General features: G+C 40.4%; 1 long non-coding RNA gene across 1 annotated transcript; it reads left to right on the top strand.

Moving 5' to 3' along the window:
* The first annotated feature begins 6,695 nt into the window (after positions 1–6,695).
* Positions 6,696–11,201, top strand: LOC116370071 (uncharacterized). The gene is made up of 3 exons (XR_004208697.1): positions 6,696–6,910; positions 9,038–9,105; positions 11,164–11,201. It is a non-coding gene; the product is annotated as an uncharacterized LOC116370071 (long non-coding RNA).
* Positions 11,202–11,668: the final 467 nt, after the last annotated feature.

Below are 11,668 nucleotides of genomic sequence, written 5' to 3'. Positions count from 1 at the left end.
AAACTTCTATCTGCAATATTCCACTTAAGGACCTGCCCTCCTAGAGAGTTCTCCATAGTCTCTGACGCTATTCCATCTGGAACTCTCGTGATATTTAGAGGTGCAGCCAGACCTCACCTTGTTGACCTGCCCTCCTAGAGAGTTCTCCATAGTCTCTGACGCTATTCCATCTGGAACTCTCGTGATATTTAGAGGTGCAGCCAGACCTCACCTTGTTGACCTGCCCTCCTAGAGAGTTCTCCATAGTCTCTGATGCTATTCCATCTGGAACTCATGTTATTTAGAGGTGCAGCCAGACCTCACCTTGTTGACCTGCCCTCCTAGAGAGTTCTCCATAGTCTCTGATGCTATTCCATCTGGAACTCATGTTATTTAGAGGTGCAGCCAGACCTCACCTTGTTGACCTGCCCTCCTAGAGAGTTCTCCATAGTCTCTGATGCTATTCCATCTGGAACTCATGTTATTTAGAGGTGCAGCCAGACCTCACCTTGTTGACCTGCCCTCCTAGAGAGTTCTCCATAGTCTCTGATGCTATTCCATCTGGAACTCATGTTATTTAGAGGTGTAACCAGACCTCACCTTGTTGACCTGCCCTCCTAGAGAGTTCTCCATAGTCTCTGATGCTATTCCATCTGGAACTCATGTTATTTAGAGGTGCAGCCAGACCTCACCTTGTTGACCTACCCTCCTAGAGAGTTCTCCATAGTCTCTGATACTATTCCATCTGGAACTCTCGTGATATTTAGAGGTGCAGCCAGACCTCACCTTGTTGACCTACCCTCCTAGAGAGTTCTCCATAGTCTCTGATGCTATTCCATCTGGAACTCTCGTGATATTTAGAGGTGCAGCCAGACCTCACCTTGTTGACCTACCCTCCTAGAGAGTTCTCCATAGTCTCTGATGCTATTCCATCTGGAACTCTCGTGATATTTAGAGGTGCAGCCAGACCTCACCTTGTTGACCTGCCCTCCTAGAGAGTTCTCCATAGTCTCTGATACTATTCCATCTGGAACTCATGTTATTTAGAGGTGCAGCCAGACCTCACCTTGTTGACCTGCCCTCCTAGAGAGTTCTTCATAGTCTCTGATGCTATTCCATCTGGAACTCTCATGATATTTAGAGGTGCAGCCAGACCTCACCTTGTTGACCTACCCTCCTAGAGAGTTCTCCATAGTCTCTGATGCTATTCCATCTGGAACCCATGTTATTTAGAGGTGCAGCCAGACCTCACCTTGTTGACCTGCCCTCCTAGAGAGTTCTCCATAGTCTCTGATGCTATTCCATCTGGAACTCATGTTATTTAGAGGTGTAACCAGACCTCACCTTGTTGACCTGCAATCCTAGAGAGTTCTCCATAGTCTCTGATGCTGTTCCATCTGGAACCCATGTTATTTAGAGGTGCAGCCAGACCTCACCTTGTTGACCTACCCTCCTAGAGAGTTCTCCATAGTCTCTGATGCTATTCCATCTGGAACTCATGTTATTTAGAGGTGTAACCAGACCTCACCTTGTTGACCTACCCTCCTAGAGAGTTCTCCATAGTCTCTGATGCTATTCCATCTGGAACTCATGTTATTTAGAGGTGCAGCCAGACCTCACCTTGTTGACCTACCCTCCTAGAGAGTTCTCCATAGTCTCTGATGCTATTCCATCTGGAACTCTCGTGATATTTAGAGGTGCAGCCAGACCTCACCTTGTTGACCTACCCTCCTAGAGAGTTCTCCATAGTCTCTGATGCTATTCCATCTGGAACTCTCGTGATATTTAGAGGTGCAGCCAGACCTCACCTTGTTGACCTGCCCTCCTAGAGAGTTCTCCATAGTCTCTGATACTATTCCATCTGGAACTCATGTTATTTAGAGGTGCAGCCAGACCTCACCTTGTTGACCTGCCCTCCTAGAGAGTTCTTCATAGTCTCTGATGCTATTCCATCTGGAACTCATGTTATTTAGAGGTGTAACCAGACCTCACCTTGTTGACCTACCCTCCTAGAGAGTTCTCCATAGTCTCTGATGCTATTCCATCTGGAACCCATGTTATTTAGAGGTGCAGCCAGACCTCACCTTGTTGACCTGCCCTCCTAGAGAGTTCTCCATAGTCTCTGATGCTATTCCATCTGGAACTCATGTTATTTAGAGGTGTAACCAGACCTCACCTTGTTGACCTGCAATCCTAGAGAGTTCTCCATAGTCTCTGATGCTGTTCCATCTGGAACCCATGTTATTTAGAGGTGCAGCCAGACCTCACCTTGTTGACCTACCCTCCTAGAGAGTTCTCCATAGTCTCTGATGCTATTCCATCTGGAACTCATGTTATTTAGAGGTGTAACCAGACCTCACCTTGTTGACCTACCTTCGCTTAATCCAGTTGACTCTCCAATAGGGAAACTGTTTCTCTCCTTGCTCCCTCAGAACAACAGATCTATACCTGCTTCATTTCAAAGGGAGATTGTATCCATTCCTTATGTCACAACTTACTGGAATACATTTGCCAATAATATCTGTTGGAAAAAAGTCTGGTTATTAGCATTTAAATACCTTCTGGTTAATTTGATTGCTTTTCTGATTTTCGTGACCAACATGAGCTTTGCATAATGCTATGCTAGGCTATCGATAAACTTACACAAATGCTTGTCTTGCTTTGGCTGTAAAGCATCATTTCAAAATATGAGATGACAGGGTGATTAACAAAAGGCTAAGCTGAGTTTCAATATATTTCACTTGTGATTTCATGAATATGAATATTTTCTAGTAAGATTTTTTGTCCGTTGCGTTATGCTAATTAGTGTAAGTTCATGACAATTCTCCCGGATCCGAGAGGGGGAGTTCTATTAACAACCCCACCACTAGGAGGTGTCCACATGGTCTGATAAACACTCCTAACAACCCCACCACTAGGAGGTGTCCACATGGTCTGATAAACACTCCTAACAACCCCACCACTAGGAGGTGTCCACATGGTCTGATAAACACTCCTAACAACCCCACCACTAGGAGGTGTCCACATGGTCTGATTAACACTCCTAACAACCAGACCACTAGGAGGTGTCCACATGGTCAGTGGTATGGTCAGATTGACTAGTGGTTAGAGTGTTGGGTCAGTAACTGGTATGGTCAGATAGACTAGTGGTTAGAGTGGTGGGTCAGTAACTGGTATGGTCAGATAGACGAGTGGTTAGAGTGTTGGGTCAGTAACTGGTATGGTCAGATAGACTAGTGGTTAGAGTGTTGGGTCAGTAACATGTATGGTATGGTCAGACAGACTTGTGGTTAGAGTGTTGGGTCAGTAACTGGTATGGTCAGATAGACTACTGGTTAGAGTGTTGGGTCAGTAACTGGTATGGTCAGATAGACTAGTGGTTAGAGTGGTGGGTCAGTAACTGGTATGGTCAGATAGACTAGTGGTTAGAGTGGTGGGTCAGTAACAGGTATGGTATGGTCAGGTAGACTAGTGGTTAGAGTGTTGGGTCAGTAACTGGTATGGTCAGATAGACTAGTGGTTAGAGTGGTGGGTCAGTAACTGGTATGGTATGGTCAGGTAGACTAGTGGTTAGAGTGGTGGGTCAGTAACTGGTATGGTCAGATAGACTAGTGGTTAGAGTGGTGGGTCAGTAACTGGTATGGTCAGATAGACTAGTGGTTAGAGTGTTGGGTCAGTAACTGGTATGGTCAGGTAGACTAGTGGTTAGAGTGGTGGGTCAGTAACTGGTATGGTCAGATAGACTAGTGGTTAGAGTGGTGGGTCAGTAACTGGTATGGTCAGATAGACTAGTGGTTAGAGTGTTGGGTCAGTAACTGGTATGGTCAGGTAGACTAGTGGTTAGAGTGTTGGGTCAGTAACTGGTATGGTCAGGTAGACTAGTGGTTAGAGTGTTGGGTCAGTAACTGGTATGGTCAGGTAGACTAGTGGTTAGAGTGGTGGGTCAGTAACTGGTATGGTCAGATAGACTAGTGGTTAGAGTGGTGGGTCAGTAACTGGTATGGTCAGATAGACTAGTGGTTAGAGTGGTGGGTCAGTAACTGGTATGGTCAGGTAGACTAGTGGTTAGAGTGGTGGTGGTCAGTAACTGGTATCGCTGGTTTGAAAACTGACCCGTCAAGGTGAAAATCTGTCGATGTGCCCTTAAGCAAGACACTTACATCTAATTTGCGCCATGGTCACCAGACTACTACGACCCTGTACAACAACACCTATCATACTACTATGACCCTGTAAAACAACACCTATCATTCTACTATGACTGACCCTGTAAAACAACACCTATCATACTACTATGTCTGACCCTGTAAAACAACACCTATCACACTACTATGACCCTGTAAAACAACACCGATCATACTACTATGACCCTGTAAAACAACACCTATCATACTACTACGACCCTGTAAAACAACACCTATCATACTACTACGACCCTGTACAACAACACCTATCATACTACTATGACTGACCCTGTAAAACAACACCTATCATACTACTATGACTGACCCTGTACAACAACACCTATCATACTACTATGACTGACCCTGTAAAACAACACCTATCATACTACTATGACTGACCCTGTAAAACAACATCTATCATACTACTATGGCTGACCCTGTGAAACAACACCTATCATACTACTATGACTGACCCTGTAAAACAACACCTATCATACTACTATGGCTGACCCTGTAAAACAACACCTATCATACTACTATGACTGACCCTGTAAAACAACACCTATCATACTACTATGACTGACCCTGTAAAACAACACATTTCACAGAACCAATCTGATGTCTGTGACAATCAAACACTTTAAAAGCGAACCAACGTAAAGAAAATGACAGCATTGATGTTGTTGTATTACAACAGTTAATTTAACAATGCTGTTTATAAATCTAGTTGACATTCATCCCAGGACACCTTGACTTGCATTACACTCTCACTGCAGAACAACATCCTCATGAAATCACATGACTTCTAGTGAGAGAAGAGGATTCCTGTTAACACGGCCTGCTACAAGCAGGAAACTAGTTATGGACCAACCAGAAATGTGATATGTCTGTTTGACAGTTACCCTGAAAGATGCATGTGTGAACTATCTTGTCATCTCTTTGGGTAACCACATTGGAACATTCTAGTCTTTAAGGACATGAACTGGCAGAACAGGTTTCAGCAAAGTATGGAGTCAATGTTTTCAGGAAGGTGTAACCATGACGATGGGGGGGCAGGAGGCAGACTAAGTGCAAGGGCAGCCATCTGAACTACAAAGACAAACAACCACCTGAACTACTGTCCTACAAAGACAAACAGCCACCTGAACTACTGTCCTACAAAGACAAACAGCCACCTGAACTACTGTCCTACAAAGACAAACTGCCACCTGAACTACTGTCCTACAAAGACAAGCAGTATCTACGCAAACAGCCACCTGAACTACTGTCCTACAAAGACAAACAGTCACCTGAACTACTGTCCTACAAAGACAAACAGTCACCTGAACTACTGTCCTACAAAGACAAACAGCATCTACGCAAACAGCCACCTGAACTACTGTCCTACAAAGACAAACAGTCACCTGAACTACTGTCCTACAAAGACAAACAGTCACCTGAACTACTGTCCTACAGAGACAAACAGCATCTACACAAACAGCTACCTGAACTACTGTCCTACAAAGACAAACAGCCACCTGAACTACTGTCCTACAAAGACAAACAGCCACCTGAACTACTGTCCTACAGAGACAAACAGCATCTACACAAACAGCCACCTGAACTACTGTCCTACAGAGACAAACAGCCACCTGAACTACTGTCCTACAGAGACAAACAGCCACCTGAACTACTGTCCTACAAAGACAAACAGCATTTACACAAACAGTGAATCTGAAAAAAATGGCTTTAACGTTAATTCCTAGTCCATGCATATCAACCATGACCACTGATCTGACCTATGACCCCTAAGTACTGATACTGCACTCTGCCTTGGTCTGACCTTAAACAGCTGTCTGGGTAATGAAACAGCAAAGTGCAGCATCTAGAAATCTAAATGTGTTGATTCAGATTTATTGTTGTTTTTCTGTTTGACGGAAACACTTTGAGTTCTAACTACATTCCAACTGTATTTAATGGTGTTATGTAGTTGTGTTGTCATGTTGTATTGTAGTAACCCTCAACTGTATTTAATGGTGTTATGTAGTTGTGTTGTCATGTTGTATTGTAGTAACCCTCAACTGTATTTAATGGTGTTATGTAGTTGTGTTGTCATGTTGTGAAAGTTGTATTGTAGCAGGCCTAACCCTCAACATTTTCTGGTGATGGAGAGAGACACAGACAAGACACAGACACAGCAACAGAATAGGATATGATGGAGAGAGACAGACAAGACACGGAGACAGCAACAGAATAGGACATGATGGAGAGAGACACAGACAAGACACAGAGACAGCAACAGAATAGGATATGATGGAGAGAGACAGACAAGACACGGAGACAGCAACAGAATAGGACATGATGGAGAGAGACACCAGACAGGACACAGAGACAGCAACAGAATGTGATATGACGGAGAGAGACATCAGACAAGACACAGAGACAGCAACAGAGGAATAGGATTTGATGGAGAGAGACACCAGACAAGACACAGAGACAGCAACAGAAGAATAGGATGTGATAGAGAGACACACCAGACAAGACACAGAGACAGCAACAGACGACTCAGCAAAAGTGATGGAGAGAGACAGAAGAATAGAGTTCCAGACAGTTGTAGAATGTATGCCAAGACACATTGTAAGAGCTATAAAGAGAGAGGGAGGGAGAGAGAACAGGCAGAACCTGATATGTAAATGAGCAGAGCAAATGAAACTCACTTTTGACGACCTGATGATCATCCAGACTGTGTTTCTATTGAGAGATAAAAGGTAAGACGACGATTGTTATGTGTATTCATATAGTTGATGATATTGTTATGTGTCATATAGTTGATGATATGGTTGTGTGTCATATAGTTGATGATATTGTAATGTGTATTCATATAGTTGATGATATTGTTATGTGTCATATAGTTGATGATATTGTTGTGTGTAATCATATAGTTGATGATATTTCTGGTGGACAGTGTTATAATAGTCCTACTCTCATTAAAATGTGTTTGATATAAATTAGATGCTTCGGGTGAATTCGTTCTGTGCCCATCTGTGTTCCCCAGGGTGATCACTCCTACACTATCTAGAATCTAAAAGGGTTCTTTGGCTGTCCCCATAGGAGAACCCTTTTTCGTACTAGGTAGAACCATTTTGGGTTCCATGAAGAACCCTTTCCACAGAGGGTTCTACATAGAAGCCAGGAGAATTGGCTACCCAAAAGTGTCTCCTATGGGGACAGCCAGAGGACCTGTTTGGAACCCTTTAGTCTAAGAGTGTACTGTATCATAGGTCTATAGACCAGGGTGATCTCCTACTGTATCATAGGTCTATAGACCAGGGTGATCTCCTACTGTATCATAGGTCTATAGACCAGGGTGATCTCCTACTGTATCATAGCTCTATAGACCAGGGTGATCTCCTACTGTATCATAGGTCTATAGACCAGGGTGATCTCCTACTGTATCATAGGTCTATAGACTTGTCTTCTCAAAACAGGCTTAAAACACAACAAGCAACAAACAAACATGTTCTCTTTCTAATCTACTGTTAACGCTTTTTACTCAGGGAGGGATTTTGTGTGAAAGAGACAAATAAATATTGTGGAAAGACAAACAACAACTTACACTTCCTCAAAACAGGTTGTGTGTGTTCATTAGTGCCATTTAAAACTGTTGGCATACCAAAAACACCAACATAGAAATAGGAAAACTAGAACACCCCCCTAGTCATGCCCTGATCTACAACACCATAGAGAACCAAGGGCTCTCTGTGGTCAGGGCGTGACAGCAACATTTTAAAACTGTTGGCTGTGGAGTAAACTAATGAATACAACCCAGGTTGTTGCCTACGACTCGGCATGTTGATACCTGCCTGATGCTGAAACCTGATTGTAGCCTGAGGGGTAAACTATGATACTAGCTAGATATACTGGTTTTCTAAAAATAGCCAACTTCAGTTAGCTTCACATTCCAGGCCTCACCCATAAGAATATACAGAACAGAAAATATCTCAATGACTTGACATGTTCTGGTTGTGAATTCAGGCTACAAGGTGAGAATCCTGCCAGGGATTATTGTAATGTGTGTAGAGACATTAAATGTCTGGTGTAATGTTAGTATAGTGAAGTAAAACACTCCTAACAGTCTACTTCTACTGAGACAGGTTGGTGTCAGTTTAATCATACAACATGGAGCTGACTGGACGTGGTCAAGTCAAATTCAATATATCAATATTCATATTATAGTTCTACATTTAACATTTCATATGATAATGTAATTATATCATAGGTCCTCTACATTTCAGATGATAATGTAATTGTATCATAGTTCCTCTATAGTGTAGTGATGGTGCTGCTAGTGAAAGAAAACATTAAGAGACAGAATACAGGCGGTGGAGTTTGCACAAAGTTTACGTACAACAATATATTGAACTAGGTAGACTGAGCATAGAGCTAAAGGCTGTAACCACAGGGAAGAAACTATTCAGATTGGGGTCTATAACATCCAATCACTTAAGTTTACAGCAGCTGACAGTTGCAACTTCATTGCTAATAACTCAAACTTCCTTTTTCAGATAAAGACATCTCTGTACAGATGTAGGATCTGAATTTGATCACCCTGTTGCAGGAAAACTAAAACTTGCAGTGTATTTGATGTTTTAAAAGGCTTCTGAAGTTTGTCATTTCCACTTTCCGCTTTAAAATGTTAATTATAATTCACATAATTTTTCTGCTTCAGTAAACTGTCTCAAATTAAGATCCTACATCTGTAGCAAAACACCTGTCTTCCATGTGTATGACTCTATCAGGATATATATACCTCTCTCTAATGTATATGACTAAAACACCTGTCTTCCATGTGTTCTCCTTTGACCATTTGACATCTTGTATTTACTGTTGTTTAGGCTGGTTGAATGAGTTGTCTATGAAAGCTACTTCATCTGTAAGAAAACAGGCGGCTGCACCAGTGACTGTAAGTTATGTGATTTCCTCATATGAAATTAAAAGTATGTTTGTAGCCTACGCAGTTACAAAATGGCTGTTGAAACTGTGGCACATATTTCTCAGTACATTAGAAGTCAGATAAATGTGTTGAGATGTAGGAAAGATGGGCAAACTCTCGTTGGTCTTGGCTTTCTACAAACTATTATAAGGTTAGTCGATGTCAGACATTCAATAGTCAGAGTAGGTTGGAGCTATGATCACTTATCATGCTGACAAACCTGATGTTCTCTGTGAACTGATCTGAACAGGTTTAGACTGGTCATCTATGATATGTAGGTTATATACAGTACATTCTCTGTCCTGCTACTGGTAGGACTATAACATTATGTGAACTGACCTGAACAGGTTTAGACTGGTCATCTATGATATGTAGGTTATAGCTGAGGTAGACCTTGATCTGCATATCACTAACAAACTACTATTATACATTATAACCTAGTCTACTTTACATAATATAACATCTACATATCACTAACAACCCACTACTATACATTATAACCTAGTCTACTTTACATAATATAACATATCACTAACAACCCACTACTATACATTATAACCTAGTCTACTTTACATAATATAACATATCACTAACAACCCACTACTATACATTATAACCTAGTCTACTTTACATAATATAACATCTACATATCACTAACAACCCACTACTATACATTATAACCTAGTCTACTTTACATAATATAACATATCACTAACAACCCACTACTATACATTATAACCTAGTCTACTTTACATAATATAACATATCACTAACAACCCACTACTATACATTATAACCTAGTCTACTTTACATAATATAACATATCACTAACAACCCACTACTATACATTATAACCTACTCTACTTTACATAATATAACATCTACATATCACTAACAACCCACTACTATACATTATAACCTAGTCTACTTTACATAATATAACATCTACATATCACTAACAACCCACTACTATACATTATAACCTAGTCTACTTTACATAATATAACATATCACTAACAACCCACTACTATACATTATAACCTAGTCTACTTTACATAATATAACATATCACTAACAACCCACTACTATACATTATAACCTAGTCTACTTTACATAATATAACATATCACTAACAACCCACTACTATACATTATAACCTAGTCTACTTTACATAATATAACATATCACTAACAACCCACTACTATACATTATAACCTAGTCTACTTTACATAATATAACATATCACTAACAACCCACTACTATACATTATAACCTAGTCTACTTTACATAATATAACATATCACTAACAACCCACTACTATACATTATAACCTAGTCTACTTTACATAATATAACATATCACTAACAACCCACTACTATACATTATAACCTAGTCTACTTTACATAATATAACATATCACTAACAACCCACTACTATACATTATAACCTAGTCTACTTTACATAATATAACATATCACTAACAACCCACTACTATACATTATAACCTAGTCTACAAACTCAACAAACAGTGTTGCTGTACTGTCTATAACTACCTTAACAAACAGTGACTCATTATTATTATTATTATTATTATTATTATTATTATTATTATTATTATTATTATTATTATTATTATTATTATTATTGTTGCTGTACTGTCTATAACTACCTTAACAAACAGTGACTCATTATTATTATTATTATTATTATTGTTGCTGTACTGTCTATAACTACCTTAACAAACAGTGACTTATTATTATTATTATTATTATTATTATTATTATTATTATTGTTATTGTTGCTGTACTGTCTATAACTACCTTAACAAACAGTAACTTATTATTATTACAGACAGTTACCATGGAGATGAAATGTCACAACTACGTTTTCATGTGATGCATTAAATCATCTGATTGTTTCTATATGTCTGTTAGTAAATGTTTTATAAGAGATAAATAATAAATGATAACAATTGACATTAAATAATTACTGTGTTAACCACAAACAACATGTTGGATCTCTGTTTAGGGGTCAGTGCTCTAAAATGAGTCTCTCTGGGGAGAGAAAGGAGGGGGGCCCTGCCTATAAAATGAGTCTCTCTGGGGAGAGAGAGGAGGGGGGCCCTGCCTCTAAAATGAGTCTCTCTGGGGAGAGAAAGGAGGGGGGCCCTGCCTCTAAAATGAGTCTCTCTGGGGAGAGAGAGGAGGGGGGCCCTGCCTCTAAAATGAGTCTCTCTGGGGAACATGACACCAAAGCTAAGAGGTGAGATGACAATTTTTGATATCATTATTATGAGTTTATAATCATCATATCATCATAATTATGATGAATGCAATTACTGTAAATCACTCTGGATAAGAGCATCTGCTAAATCAGGGGTTCTCAATCCGGGGTCAGTGGAGGTACTGCAGGGGTTCTCAATCCGGGGTCTGTGGAGGTACTGCAGGGGTTCTCAATCCTGGGTCTGTGGAGGTACTGCAGGGTTCTGATCGTTGTTACAAGCAGAATTTTGACAATAATACCATTATATCAA

Source organism: Oncorhynchus kisutch, unplaced genomic scaffold (genome assembly GCF_002021735.2).
Source record: "Oncorhynchus kisutch isolate 150728-3 unplaced genomic scaffold, Okis_V2 scaffold2442, whole genome shotgun sequence".
NCBI lineage: Eukaryota > Metazoa > Chordata > Actinopteri > Salmoniformes > Salmonidae > Oncorhynchus > Oncorhynchus kisutch.
This window is presented reverse-complemented; position numbering and strand designations above follow the sequence as displayed.